Below are 16,350 nucleotides of genomic sequence, written 5' to 3' on the forward strand. Positions count from 1 at the left end.
AAAAGAAAAAAGCTTGTGCATGTGAGTATCTATCAAGGTCTCCACAGCATGAACTTCAGTTTTGTTTAGGACACCTCTACACACTCATCCACCTTCCTTGGGAGTGAACTCTCCTTGACTCATCTTTGCATCTGCTTGACCTGGAGTACAGGAAAGGCTCAGAAAACATCTGCTGAATGAAACCAAACTCCTTCTGCAACAGGTACCACAAATGAAAAATGGCTAATAAGACAGGCAACCAATTTATCCCAAGTAAATATCAGATATGATGTTTATATCAGTGATGAGAAAAAACTAAAATTAGTAACTTAAACATTTCATTTGTAATATATATATAGTTAGTTAACTAGTTAGCTAATTTTATATATATATATATAGTATATACACATATACATATACATATAGTTAAAGAAATTTAAAGCGATCATCACTCACCTGGGTAGATGTGAAACCTCCCAAGCTATTTCTTTGTGTGCTGAGCCACCTCATAATCGGGACTCCCTTGGCAGCCTGATGCTGCAGGGAAGTATGACAGCAGAGCATACGCCGCAACTTCAATATCCAGGGAGCTTGGCTGTCAGGATTCAGAAAGTTTGGACAATGATGACACCCAGAATTGCATGCCTCCTGCAAGAGAAAAGTAGTAACAGTCTGACCAGTTACAGAAAAATTACATTTTATACCATTAAACACTCCTACACTGGTCCAAGATCTCCTTGACCAGCATAAAAAAATATATACTTCTATATATGTGTATATTTATACCAAGCAAATATATGTATATCCATACACACACCAAAATGTACTTACATGTCCCCTTTTAAACTATTACCAACATATAAATTTTCATCCTTTTCCTATTACTTATATTTGAGGACGTTTTGATGGAAATATTTTCCCAAGAGAAATTCCATATGTTTGGCTAAGACCAAACAACTATAAATTAAAAAAAAAAACAAACTGTATTCCAGACCATCCCAAAATATTTTAGGACATACTGGAAAGAATCCTGTTCTGGGAGTCTGCCGTTAACCAGCTCTAATGTTCTGGGAAAGTCTCTTTTTTTCATTAAATGAAAGTTGGTATTATACATTCAAAATCCAAGACCCCAGGAAAAAAATGAGGAACCCTGGACAACTCTATGAGCTTCCTAGACATATTCCCGCTAGCCCCTCGAGTACATCCCAGTCCGTACACCCTCCTCTCTCTCAAATATTACTGCTTAGAAGATGACTACACTTGGGTGGAATGTGAAAAAACTACCACTCGGCCAAGCAGAGAAGCAGAAATGCCAAGGCCTACTTCAGCTTCTGTGCAATCATCTCATCTCCAGCACTGCACTAGGTACTGAGGATTTAATCTAAATTACGACTAATAACAAGGCAATACTTCTTACAGCCTCAGAAGTCTCTAAATATTTTCCAGTTACCCTTTCTTGAATTATAAGAGATGTGAATCGGTCAACATTACCTAAAATTATTTCTGCCCACCCATTCCCCCCTCAACACACACACACACAGACACACACACACACACACACAACCCGGGATCTCTGACCACAGAGGCCGTTTGGGAAGTAACAACACCTACACTTGTCCTGTTGTAGCCCATAAGCAGTCCCCATCCCAAAACTGTTAAAAAACTATATACCCACCTCACAGCATTTTTTTGGCATTTGCATTTCCATTAATAAAATTAATTAGCATTTGCATTGCATTATTAAAATTAATTAGCATTTTAGTTCACATTTCTGAACACTTGGTATATGGCAGTCCCTGCACATTATCTCATTTCATCCTCACAGCAACCTGAAAATAGGTGTTATTCCCATTTTACAGTTAGGGAAACTGAAGCTCATAAAGCTAAATGACAGAGCCAGAACTTGAGCCCGAGTCTCTCTAAAACCCACAGCCTTAGTGACCGCCGAAGGCCACCAAACCAGAAATGACATCAGACAACTCAGGGTAACTGACATAGGGCAGAAATATCTAAAAGAAAGAAACACCGCAAGACCAAAATTTTCTGGAAAACTCTTGGGGAAAGTAGCAGCAGATGGCTACATCACACCCATTCTGATGTTTCATTTTCAAAAGATGTAAACAAAATCCACTTAGTACGAAATCCGCTTTGTATCTGGTTTACAAAACCTGCTCCCATCACGTACATGTTTCATGACGCGTAACGGGTCACGGCGTTACCTTCTTGTTCCGCTCTCCCTGTCAGCATATTCAAAGCTTCCTTGGCTTTAGGGCTCCTCACAGATGACAGCGCATAAGTTACAAGAGCCAGCATGTAATTGTCTGAAATTCCTCTATCAAATTCAGTTGACAGACTCCTGCACATCAATATTAGGCTGGAAAGAAAAATATATATATATTCTACTATTCAAAATAACCCATTACCACATTTTTAAATAAAAAGCATTTTCAAACATTCATTCAAAAAACAATTTCAATGTCTGTTAAGCACCTGACTTTGTCCTAGGCAATGGGAACCACTGATGATCACAGACATTTAAAGATCTGCCTTGCATTTTGAAAATAACACTGCTTTTCAGGTTTTATAAGCAAATAGGCACTATTCCTTAGAGGGAATAAAAAATATGAAGTATTTGCCAGTATTTCTCCAATTGAGTATCATGAACTAAGACGAGAGCATTAAACACAGCCCGAGAAGGATATTTCTTATATTTGATCTCAGGTGTTGAAGCTCTAAATTCAGCTGGAAGTTTATCTTCTACATGCCCAGTAATAGGCTGGGAAAACAGCAGTAGCTTAATATAGACAACGGCTGTTTTTGATCATTTGCAGTCTGCATGAAACAGTAAAGGCGTCAAAGGACAGCTCTGAGGCAAAATTAAGCTCATTAGCGTAACTTTCCATGCCCACTTGTTTTCACCCAGACATCCATGCCCACTTCAGACACTTTTTAGAGTTTGGGTGTATTTTTTTTTTTTTTTTTACTAAATTTGCAGACATTATAACTGCTCCATGATATTTTAGAAATAAAACAATCCTTCACAACCGAAATTTGGAAGAATTTTCTGTCCCCTAAGAAGTTAACTTCCCAATGATAAAATATGTATTGACTTTTCACACTAGTAACATCATTTACATTAGGACATATTTTTAGAATTCTCTCAGTTACTCTGAAAGAGTAGATCAATGTTTTTATTCTTAGATTTTGGAACGTGACCACAAATGCAAAGTGCAAGAGTACTCAAATTCAAGACTTCTAATGTAACGTAAAACCGCAAAACTCTGTTTCCGGATGCATATTTGACCCATCAAGATCTACCTTCCTTGTGATTTTCTACCCATTATTTATTAAATTACAGATTAAATACCTGATACTTTTTATAGCCCAGGAAAGAAGTCACAATATAAGCCGTAAGGGTTACTGGACTATTATTGCCACCTTGAAGTTCACTGTGGATCACTCTTCCAGGTTCCCAAAATTCACCACTCGACTTCTGACGTCCTTTGAGCCAAGTGTATGTTCTGTGTAACACATTCTGATCAATGTCTATGTAAGGATCAGCTTCAAGGAAACATTGCAAAACAAAAGCTGACAACCTTGGTGAAAAGGGGGGGGGGTTACATAAAATACACTTTATAAAGGCCTCCAAATTACACTGAGCAAGAAAACATCAACATAACAAGACATTTTTCCCCATCAGAAGATTGAACAAAGGGCAAATCCCTGAAGAAAGAACAAAGGGAAGACAGACGACAAAGAGACAACAAAGTAAACAACTCAGCTGGGCCAGTGGGTGTGGTTTCCACTTACAATGGCCAGGAAATTCCCCGTCAATTCACAAAATATCAGAGTTGGAAAAGAACGCAGAAACCATCTAAGCCTGCCTCATTATTTTATAGGTTGAGAACTGGATACTCAGAAAGAGTTAAATAAATTGTCCAAGGTTATTTATCTTTGGACTATTCCTGGTATTTACCAAGAAGACCTCATTACATACTTTGTTCAACCCTAAAGCAGTGGATGAAGTATATATAGTTCACAATCAAACTGTTGTACTTTGAAGTAGAGGAAATGGATATTTTTTTCTCCTATAGGACAGGAATCAGCACATTCCAGCCTGTGGGCCAAACACAGCCCACCGTGTGTTTATATGTGACTCCCCCTCCCCAACCCCTAACCCTGCACCCAAGAATGGTTTTCAAAGAGAGAAGGAAAGAGAGAGAGAGTGGAAGGGAGGGGGAAGAATATGCATCAGACTCTATGTGGCCTGCAGTGCCTAACATATTAACTATCTGACATTTACAGAAAAACTGTGCCAATCTCTGCTATGAACACTCAATATTGAACATCACACAATAAAACCCTGAGACCTATTTCTGGATCTATATCCATTCTATTTAAGGATCTATAGCCTGACTCGTGCCAAAAGAAAATGTGAAGCAGATCTGTTTCACATTGTAAAAGACTGAGTGTGGTGAATATTACTAATATGCAACATTATGCAGTTCTCTCCCACTTTGAGTACGCAGAATTTGCTTTCTTGCCCTCTTGAAGTTACACATGGCCATGGGACCAGCTCTGATCATAGTAAAGTGGTAAATATTACATCGAGGCTGAAGCTTCTAATTGTCAGCACTGGATACACCGGCCTTCTCTGAGATGGTGGCTGAAACAAAGACTTCCAATGCTCCTGCTGACAACACACAATGGAAATGCAGCATGAGCACAAGAGAAACTTGTGGATAATAAACTACTGAGATGTAGAGGGTTGTTGTTATCACCATACACCTTGTCTAACCCTACTGATACAATTAGTCTTTTTCTGAGTGAAAAATGAAACTGAAGATAGTACAAGGAGACTAATCATCCAAAATCAGCCACACAGAGATTTCATGCTGGAGAAAACTCTGGATGTTCATGACTTAATCCCATCACTGTGTTTTTCACAAAAAATAGCCTTAAAGAAACTACACTGAATTAACACAAAGTTTGTGTTGACTGTGTCTGATTAAAAAAAGAACTATGTCACAATCACCCTGTATTTCTAACCAATTTTTCTTGCCAGCTGCGCTATCATCATAAAGTATTATATTGCAGCTTTTCCCACCAAAAAAGATTTATGACTTACTTTCTCTAAATAAAAACATCTGACTCATTAGGGTTTTAAAACCATTTTTTAAAAGGAGAATCTCTTTTAAAGCCAGGGTATGGGGAAAAGCAGCTTCCAAGTTGATACACAGACACATCTGTCAATTTCATGGCCATTGTGACCTAGTGAGAGCCCGTTCTGTGAAATGGATCTGTTCCATTAGCAAAAACACCACATGCTCCCAGAAGGGTCACCATCCCCAAAAGCACTGAAAGAGCCATCTTCCCTCTGATAGAGAAGTTCTCTCTGGTAACCTGAAGACATCAAAATAGACAATTAATGTATCAACTTGCAATGAATGGAAGCTTCTAATCATGACTTCATATGGGGAAACATGGGCAGAGAATGGGAAAGAAAAAAGACATCAAATCAACTAATATTGAGTAATTTCTATATTATGTGCTGTGGGAGAGTAAAAACATTAATAAGACTTTTCAAACAGAATGCATAAAGTAAGAACTGCAATATCCCCAAATTAGAATAAATTCAGATGAATACAATATAGACAACTATTCTAGCCATTCCAAAGCAAGTAAATTAAAGGCAGAGTACTTAACTCTGTAAAGCTAACTACAATGGTTTCAAATGCTACCTAAGAAAAATGCTAGCTATAGTATCATAATTAAATTTTAAGGCTAAAACAGGAAGTAAAAATACTTTCTACTCTTAGGAGAGCAATAAAGAGGAGAAAGTTGCTAAATAATCTAAGACAATGGCTCTAGGATTTTTTGGTTATGGCCAACTGAGGTAAACCCAAAAACCAACTCGTCTGCTCAAACATCAACTCTAAGTTCTCACTATAAAAAAAGGAACATGGTGGTGGTAATGAAATCTCACTACAGAACTAAATTGGGGAGGGGGTTAAGGCACTTGTATCTGCTTTAATAAAAGCAGATGCTTCGTATCTGCAAAGATGGTTACAAATAAGCAGATGCTTCATATTTGCAAAGCAATGCATGCAGATCTCAAAGTCCAGTGACTGGGAAGTCACAGGCCAAAGACTGAAAGATTCACCAGACAATCTCAACAAAGTAACCTGCTAAAAATGAAATGAAAATAAAATGAAATTAAAATTTAATTTATCATTAAAAAGCAAGCATAAGCAGGAGCAAAAACATTTCCAACTCAAGGCTTTATCAATGATTCTCTGATCACCAAGAATTCTTCCTGCTAACTACAGGATTCCACCACAGGAGGTGAGCGCACACAGAATGCACCCTGCAGCCCAGCCATGGAGCACCTGGCACCATGATTATTTGTAAAATGTTGAATTCAATCCCTAATAAACTCCAGTAACAAAAAAAAATTTACTGTATGAATACCACATTTTAGAGGCATCAATAACTGTAATTAATTATTCATATTTGACTAATAAAACATGAGCATTAATAGTTTAAAATTACAGTCCATCTGCTCTTGCCATGTCCCAAACTTTTCTCCTTCGGCCTTTCCACCAGAAACCGCAGATCTGAATATCTGACTTAAGCTACAATAAATAAAAATGGACAAAAAACAAGACCCTGTTTCATGGTGGATCTTTAAGACTGGTGGTAAAAGAAAATATAAGCAGCATTTAAGTGGTGACAGAATTTTCTTAATTTGAAGAGTGGGGTGTTGAGTTACCATCTTTACATTTAAAACTGAAATATCATGGCACAAACTTAAATAGCCAATCTTTATCCAACATTATGTGTCAGGAACTGGTCATAGCCTTTTTCCACTACAAACTCAAGTGACTTTCACAACTCTATGAAGTGGAAGCTATTGTTATTCCCTTTCTAGAGATGAAGAGACTGGAACTCAGAATACACCATGTGCAAGGTCATACGGCTGTTAGGGACTGAAGGTAGGCACCTGCCAAAGCCCACCTGTCTCTTTTAGCAATTAATATGTGAGAAGTCCTTCACTCAGTAACTTTTACACACTCTCAATAAATAATAGGTATCAATCCGTAACATGGGTGTAGAAAAAGGGTTTCTAACCATCCAATTTTTAAGAAAAAATATTGACTACATAAATTTTGTTTAAAACTTTTCCATGGCAAAACACTATAAGCAAAGCTGACAGATTAGGAGAAAATATTTGCAACTATGTAAGACAGATAAATGGCTAATCTCCTTAATATTAATATTATATAGATTTTATGTATATGTTTATATATATATTTTAATACAATGTCTACATATAGATTATATAAAGAATTATTTTTTAATTTAAGGGAAAAGAAAAAATATTATAAAGAGAAACAAATGGACAAAAGACAAGTACAGACATTTCACAAAAAACAAAGACAGAAGACAGACATTAAAGTAGGAGAAAATGTTCAACTTCGTAACAGGTGAAATGCAAATTAAAACTACATATTGAGATACCATTTCTCACCCATCACATTAGCAAAGATTCAAAAGCTTGACCATACACTCTGCTGGGGAGGCTATAAGAAAACCAGTACTTATCCACTGCTAAAGGGAATTCCAAATAGTACAGCTCCTGTGTAGGAAAATGTCTATAACTTTTGACCCAATAATCCCACTTCTAAGGATCTAACCTGAAGATACACCTCCAACATGACAAAAATGGTGGCAACATTATTCATAACTGCAGAAATAATTTGTAAACTACTTAAATGACCCTAAATTGGAGACTGGTTGAATAAACTGTGGTACAAGTATACAGTGGAATACTATGCAGCTGTGAAAACAAGAATGAAGATTATCTTTCTGAACTCATACAGAGCCATTTCCTGGATATATCATTAAATGAAAAAGGCAACATCTAAAATAGCACACACAGTATACTATATTTTGTGTACAAAAAAGAGAAAATAAGAAAACACATGTTAATTTCTGCTGAGAGAGGAAGAGAGGGAGAAACTAGAAACTTATGCAGAAAATTACACAAAGGGCACAGAGAAGGGATCTGAGAGGGAGAGATACCCCTTTGCATACACATTTAAGAATAAGCTTGACTTTTGGAAGCATGTTAATGTTCTACAGATTCAAAAAATAAACAAGAGTGGAAAAGAATTAAGTGGCAGGCACTATTAACAGGATCTTAGTTCACTCTAACATGTTTTAGTTTTCATATAATCTTAAAAAAACTCAATATATAATCTCTTCCTTTGTCAGAGCTGGTTAAGGATCACAGAAAAGCAGACTAATTTTCTAATGTTCACAAAGGAAATGAGCGAAAGAGTCCAAGATATTTGCCCTTAATTTCCAATTCAGGACTAAATCCACCAAGTAGCAGAGTTTAACCATGAACTCAATCTGATAGAGGCGGGGAGGGGAGGGGAAGGGAATAAAGAGAAGGGAAGTTGTTGAGCTCCAGGGCCCTCCATCCCCAGAGAAGGTGCTTCTGTGGGAAGATGGACCAACCCCGAGGAAACGACCAAGTGCCCCCAAGGCCCTGAATCACATCAGCAACTGCAATTCCAAGTGTGAGTTATTGTAAAACCGGTCAGAGAGATGAGATCACAGAGATGAGATCAGTGCTCACAGAAATTACTCCTCAGGTGGCTGACCTCCAACAACCAGCACAGTTCTCCCACCGGGCAGCCAGCCCAGTGGAGGGGGAGGGCTCGCAGACAGTCTCCAGGTATGGTGTGCATTTCTTGAGCTAGTTTAGATAAGACTGAAAATCCCAAGCTCCAGCTCTGCTCTCTGGGCAACACAAGGAGGGACTCAGAACTGAGCGAGGGGCTTATACAACTCTCCCCATGGGTCTCCTGGAAGGCTTCCTTCCTTGTCGTAAGCCAGCCACGCACGTCAGTGACTTGAGAAGGTTTCTAGGAACATGACACACTAGTAAGAGTATCAGGCTGCTTCTGCTACAGTGGAAGGTAGAAGAAGGTTCTCAGAAAAGGTAAAGGACACAAAAGTATTACCACGAATAGAATGAGTATTGCTGTGGGCATCAGGGTTTGGGAAGTAAACACGAACCAAGGTGAGTAAAGGCTCAACCTGACAGAGAGAGAATGGAAAAGCCCGTTGGAAGGCTGTCTAGGAGAGATGATTACACAAGGACAGCTAAATGGGCCACGTGTCTTTTAACACATGCATGACTTCACAAAGTCTTTGGTGTTCTCTTCTTAAATCCGAGGCAGTTAGACTAAACTGTTTCACAGTTAACGTCCAGGTTTTATGTTTCTGATTCAGCGATGCACAAGAGTAAATGAAGAAGATTGGGAGTGGAGACACAGTGTCTGTTTGGACAGAGAGAGGAAAGATGAGGAAGTTTACACCCCATGGCCTTGCTCTAGAGGCCAGCTGCTGCCCGCTGGGGAGGTGGGATTGGAGAATATAAATAATGTATTTATATCTGCCTTTATTTTTAGTAATTCCTTGGCATTCTACCAGGTCTCACTGCTCCAGGCAGTCAAGAGGTCTGGGTTTGAGTTTTAGATGCACAACTGACGTGTTCTCTGTGTGGTTTAGTAAGTTAGTCATATAACCACTTCTGGTCTTCATATTCTAGAAATGAAGGGTAAAACCTCTCAGAGCTGTTGTGAGAAAGAACTTGGTAAAGTGGAACGTACTGTATTAATGTGATCAGTACTCTATCAGAATTTGACCCTCCTGAACTCATAGTAGGAGCAGAAGTGGTGCCAGCAGTGGTACTAGTACTAATTGTAGCTGACATTTACATGGGCCACTGGTGTTCGTGAATTTTAATAGGAGGATTGCCTGAACTGAGAAATAGCAACTCAGTGTTGTGGTACATATGGTCCAGAGTAATAAGGCAACACACTTCTATCTTAAGAGGAGTATCTTGCTTAAATGAAAAATGTTAGTTAAGTTGACAGTTCTCTTTAAATCTAAAGAGAGTGTTTATTTTTTCAGGAACACAAAGAGTGGCAGCTCACATCCTTGCCCTGCGAGGTTTGTAGATCATTTGTGAAAATTATAGCAGAAGTCCTTGGATCTCCTCCAGATTTGGAATTATTGACAATTATCTTCAATTTCCTTTTAGCAGTCCACCCTCCTACTAATACTTACGTTTGTCACAACCCCACAAACTTCTACTTTTCTTTGCACGTAGGTAGGTATAATCATCTTTGCAGATCTTGGCTTTTCCACTTTTTTTTTCTCTTCCCAATTGATCTCCATTTGTTGGGTATTTATCGAATGGTCTCTGTGCTGGAAATTGCCCTAATTACACAGTGGGATTGGGACAGGGCAGAGAGCTAAAATGAGCCAGACATGAGCTTAAACGCCAAGAGGTGAGGGGAGATGTATACTCAAATAATTATAGGAAGAAATGATATCTGGTAAGTACCTAGTACATGCAAAAGGAGAAGTACTCAGATGTCAGAGGAGTGAGGGCTTCATCAGACAGCTGTGGAGAGAGAAGACGTCATAGATTATGTATCTGACATGGGCACTGAAGACTTTAGGTAAAATTCGATGGGTAGATTGGAGAATTAGCATTCCAGGTGAAGAGAATGACTTAAACGGGAGGAAAAATAGGAAGAGAAAATAAAGAATAATGAACTTTACCTAAGTATAGGGGATTTATAAAGTAGTAGTGAGAAATAATACCATAAATATAGTTTGGGACATTCAATTACTTCCCCCTCAAGGTCATATTAAATGAGTCTTTAACTATAAGGTCAGAGAGTTTGAACTTGTATTCTAGTTAGGGGTAATTGAAGGATTTTGTTTTGTTGTGTTTGTTTTGAGCCAAGGAACATGCTGTAAGTAAATTATTACAGTAACATTCAGTATAGAGAAACGACCTGCATAGAAGTGAGTTGCAGCTCTGGGAACAGACGAGACCACTAAAGAAAAGCGCTGAGACAGAAGGAAAAGGGAAGCTAAGGACAGAACTGCTGGCAGCAATGCTGTGTAGAGGGGGGAACAAGAAAGAGCAACCTCGGTGTGAAGGACAGGCGGGATAACCAGGGTTCTCAGAGGGTGAGGAAGAGTGGGCCGTGGTGAGAAAGCAGGCGAGAGCGTGCCTGAGAGGGAGCAGACCGCAAGCTTAGATGGGAAACTATTGTGAAGCAGCCATTTTAAGGAATGTAATCAGTGAATACAATGATTCAACCGCAGTAAAATTCCAAGTGGGATTATCAGCATGTGAGGTGTGTTAGGTTCAACAAACATTTAGTGAACCAAGATCCTGGTAGCAGGGCGGTTGCAAAGACAAGTAACATGTGGCCCCTCCCTTGAGGAGCTCATGGTCCAGTAGAGGGAGGGAGACGTGACAGGTCATTATACCACGTGGAAGGCACGGCGCTGTCAGTATTCTGTCTTCTGGTCCCACAGAGCATGGTGAGGGCATATTTCCTGGATGAGGTGGCGCCTGCTCTGAGCCTTAAAGGTTGAATGGGAGTTGAAGGGAAGGGCCTTCCAGGCAAAGCAAACAGCTTGATGTTGCTGAAGTATGTAAGAAAAAAGGCTGGAAAAGGGGTGTGTAGACAGACTGTGGAGATTCTGGTAGACAAGAAGCTTGGACTTTCCCCAGGGTGGTAAGGAGGCAGCAGAGAGCCACAGGAAGGTTTTTAGCCAGGGCTGACATTTGGTGGAGAGAATTCTGGTAGCTCTGAGGTGAGGTTGACCAGATATCCATCATGGATACCATTTAGAAGTCTGGTAAGAATCCAGGTGAGAGGTGAAGAGGGCCTGCATTATAGCCCTCCTCTGGGGATGAGAAGAGTTCACAAGTCAGCAATCAGTAGCACCCAGAGACTGACAAGTCATGGATAGAGGAGAGCTGTGGTCAAGGGTGGCTCCTGGTTCCTGCATGGGAGATGGGTGCATCCACCAAAGGGACCAGAGAGCAAAACGGGAGTGAATTCAGGGCAGAAGGATGACTCAGGCTTAGATTTAGCACATTTGTGGTGCATTTAAGAAATCAAGCAGTTGAATTTACAAGTATGAATCTCAGAAAGGAAGACTAAGCTAGAGGTATCAATTTTGGAGTTGTAGTGGACATCGAAGGGCCTTTGTACAAACATAAGTCACAGCCCTTTCCTCCAGGAGTGAAGAGATGAGCAGGGTCCTCGGAGAGCTCATATTAGCATATACAAGGTGAAGCATCAGGCTGCTAAGGCACAGCAGTGACTGCAGGTACCGAGGGCCTGCAAAGCAGCAGAGGCCGCAGTGGCTAGGCACAGTCAGAGAGCCTAGGGCAGGACTTGCAGGGTGTGCCCGCATACAAGGTGCGCCATGTGTGTCTGCTTTGAACTTCTTTTTATAAACATTTGCATTTGATGATTTGCTTTTAAAGTTACATTTTTGTTTAATACTTTTTAAAAATTCTCTCAAACCGTTTTGATCCTAGATGGCAAGATCTTTCAGGAGAAAGTACAGTCGATTGTGTACCAGAGGCATTCTGGCAGTGGAGGAAGGTCTGTTACCAGCCCTGGACTGATGGTCATAAGCCCATCTGCTTTTACTGCTTCACCACCCAAAGGTAAAAAAAAAAAAAAAAAAAAAATTAAAAAATAAAAACCCAATAGTGAAAGTATAACTAATTCTGGATATTAATAGATAAATAAATTGTGCATGTTTTAGCAGCATAGTAAACCTGATATTCAGATTAAGTAAACGGAAGGCTAAACTTAAAAAGTATAGAACATGTTTAAGGAATCCGTTTTGCTACTTTCTGGTACAAGCAACTCACACTCCAAACCACAAGTAAGGCTCAGGAGAACTTAGGAGATGGGTGAGGCTCCTGCTCTCTTGCTCTGGAATTCTGTCTCTTTTTGTCATAGTCATTTGGCTTTCATTAAGCTTCTGATTTATTTTCCCATTTTCTTTAAAAGCTTTGTTTGGCTTACTGTCTCCTTTCTACCTGAAGTCATTCTAGACAATGTCACATGCCATGTGAACAGCCATGCACACTCTGGCCTCATGTCCCTTGACTCTGGGGAACTTTCCCTCTATTTTATCAACCAGTATGTTTGCCTTGACCTTGGACAGCATCTGAACACACTTCTCACCTCTGAATCTCCAGTGTCCCACTCCCTGACAACACCCTCCTGTTTCTCCGGTTTCTTTGTCATCATCCCAATTTCCCCCTTCCCTTTTCCCCTCCAGCGTAGGCCCCATTAGCCAATAATTTTATTTCTTCATTTTCCTTGTCCCCTTGGTCTTTTAGGCACTCCTGACCTGAAAAACCCTAACCTTTCCTCACTCTAACCCTCCTCACACTGCTGAAAGCTGCTCGAGAAAGTCACCACTGAGAACTCCTGCAACTGTAGGAGGGTCTGCAACTGTAGTTGGCCCTTTAATGCTGCCCTGTGATTTTTCTGTATGTTCAGAAAATCAATTCCCTCTTTTTCCGTAGCAAGTATATTCAAGTCTTTAAGCTAACAGTACGTTCCTCTCTTCTTGATTTATCTTAACAGACTACGTCATTTCTATCTTTATAGAGAAAAAATAGGTGCACATCTCCTGGTTGTGAACTGACTGTGTGTCTTTTCCTCTCCTGACTGCTGTCCCCTTCCATACTGAGACATTCCTTTCATTGTCAGTCCCGTCTAGTCTTGTCTGTAGCTCCGATACAGATGATTAACTAGTGCTGGTAAGATAGAAAGATGGCGAGAAAGACAGGATATCTGGGTGTTTATCTCCAAAGTGTTTCAATTATTCTCTAGCACATTTTATGGCCTTTTGTTTGAATATTTTAAGACTATGTTTAATTAGTTTTATTTGGAATTTTATAGGAAGTGTTATTTTTAAAACAGTCGTGCATCACTCTGAAACATTTTCAAGTACATTCTTGCCCCCATTGTTTCCAGGTCATTTGAACAGAATCTTTTCAGCAGCCTTATTCCTCCAGCCAAAGTCCTGAAATAACTAGGAAAACTTCTGAGCTGTGGAGCTGTTTTATTATCACAAAGCCTGTGCTCTAAGCAGTTCATTCAGTGCTTGTTTACTCTGTCTCAGTGCCTCTAATGTTTTAGCCTGCCGAAAACTCGCCTGGAGGGCTCGTTAGACCAGATCCCTGGGCCCTGCCTCATCCGTCCTGATTCAGTAAATCTGGGTGGAGCCTGAGAATGTGCATTGCTAACAATCACACAGGTGCTGCTGACCCCGGGCTGTGGCCGGCCCGCAGACCACACCATGAGTTGCAGTCACTTATATCCCATGCGCTGAGGAGGAGAGTGACTTTTCTGTCTCCTACTTAGAATGTAAGCAACAGCGAAGTGGAGAGCGGTAGCAAGAAGAGAAAAAACGTTTTCTTATTGCTGACAGAGCAAAAAGTGACTGCAAAATTGGAGGAGCGGGGAGGGGAGGGTACAACTCAGTAGTAGAGTGTCTTTCTAGCATGCACAAGGTCCTCGGTTCAATCCCCGGTACTTCCATTAAATAAAGTAATAAATAAACCTAATTACCCCTCCCACAAAAAATCGAAAAAAAGGAAGAAGGAGAAGGAGAAGGAGAAGAAGGAGAAGGAGAAGGAAGAAGGAAGAAGAGAAGGAAGAAGAAGAAGAAGAAGAAGAAGAAGAAGAAGAAGAAGAAGAAGAAGAAGAAGAAGAGAAGAAGAAGAAGAAGAAGAAGAAGAAGAAGAAAGAAGAAGAAGAAGAACTGGAGGAGTGAGAGAACGGTCTAGGGCCGTTTGGTCCAGTAATAACACCACCAAGCACGACCGTTACCGCCTGAGCACCTGTCCTACGGCAGGCAGTCTGCGCTTTTTATCACAAATGTGACCTCACGTAATCCTTAGAGCAACCTTGCAGAGTAGAAATTCTGAACGCTCTTTTTACACTTAGAGAGACTAGTACTCACATAATTAAGTGACTCACCTGAGGCCACCTGAGCAGCCAGGGGTGTCTAGTTGCAGAGCGCACACTCTTCCCCCTGCGTCCATCTGAGGCCTGGAGACCGCTCACCAAGGCGAACTACGCTTCATTCAGTTCGTTGAATTTCAATTCGGTAGAACCATTAATCCTACGACTTTCAATCATTGAGGCAGTACTGTATTTTGTTAAGGAGACAGGAGAAGACATGTATTTTTGGAAGATTTTAATAACAAGTAGTTAAAAGAAAAATAGTTTTAACTCTTAATGTTAAGCACTACTTATCGGGAACGCTAACCTGTAGGGATTCTTCCCCGTCACTACGGGGGGGGGGGGGTGTTCTTGCTGCGGCGGTGACTGAGTGTGCAGAAGTGGCCCCACAGGGCGGATGTTTAAGTGCCTTTTCCTGTCTGCTCCCGCCAGGAAGCGGCTCCGGCAGGGATCTCCCGCAGCAGGCGGCTGCCCGCATGCCGCATTCCCGAAGCCTGCCGGCCTTCCCGACCTCCTCGCCGCAGCCATGGCCGCGGAAGCCGCCCGGAAGTGTTGGGGGGGGCAGTATCGACGGGTTGCAGAGAGGGTCGTGGACAGTTACGTGGCTTCCCGGCTAGAGAAGCAGAGTCCGCTGGGGTGCTCCGAGACGCTGAGGAGAGGCGGGGAAGATGCTTTCCTCAGCAGCTGCGAGTCTGCGAAAACGGTCTGCGAGGCGGAGGCCGCCCTGCCAGCCCAGGCCCCTGTCCCCGGCGTCCCGGAACGGCGGCGTTTCCCGCGGCCAGGGTCGGTCAGAGGACGCCGGCCCGATCACCTGAGGGGGCTGGCCTCGTTCCAGCGCAGCCACAGAACCGTCGCAAGCCTCGGGCTGGCCTTCCCGTCACAGCACGGAGCTGCCGCCCTGGGCCGCTGGCCCAGCCTGGCCGACAGGAACGCCGAGGACTGCGACAATTTTGCCTTTCCTCTCCGCTGCGAGCCCCTGGGCCGCCAGGGCCGCAGGCGCTCACAGGTGCTCACGTGTTCTTACGCGCAACCCCGCCCCCGCCCGCCCTTTACTGCGCTGGGAAGAACCTCCGTGCTTGTAGAAGCGGCTTTATTGCATAACCTCTTAAATACAGCATGTGGGTTGGTAACAAAGGTCCCTCCCTCCTCATTTTAATACTGAGTGATGCTGAATTCCACATTTAACCAAAGGCTAAACCATAAATAGTTCTTGAAGAAAAAAAATCTGTGGTTCGTTTAATTCCATATGGTTATTAGAGACAGACTCTTCAGTTTAGGAAAGTTATACGATTTTTTATTCCTTCCAAAAGCATCTCCACCAGCATGGTCAGTGAGACTCCGCAGTGATGGGAATGCTCGCCTGTGCCGCCCCCTGAGGTCGGCACATGCGCCTACATGTGCAGCTGGGCAGCTGCATTTTTATTTAGCTTTAGTTAAATAGCACACGTGGCTCGTGGAAATCACAGAGGTAGGACAGACT

The 16,350-nt window shown here is 41.5% G+C and overlaps 1 pseudogene; it reads right to left on the reverse strand.

The window, feature by feature from the left end:
* The window catches only part of LOC116660432, a 62,915-nt pseudogene extending 46,769 nt beyond the window's left edge, over positions 1-16,146 (reverse strand).
* Positions 16,147-16,350: the final 204 nt, after the last annotated feature.

Source organism: Camelus ferus, chromosome 29 (assembly GCF_009834535.1).
Source record: "Camelus ferus isolate YT-003-E chromosome 29, BCGSAC_Cfer_1.0, whole genome shotgun sequence".
NCBI classification, from domain to species: domain Eukaryota; kingdom Metazoa; phylum Chordata; class Mammalia; order Artiodactyla; family Camelidae; genus Camelus; species Camelus ferus.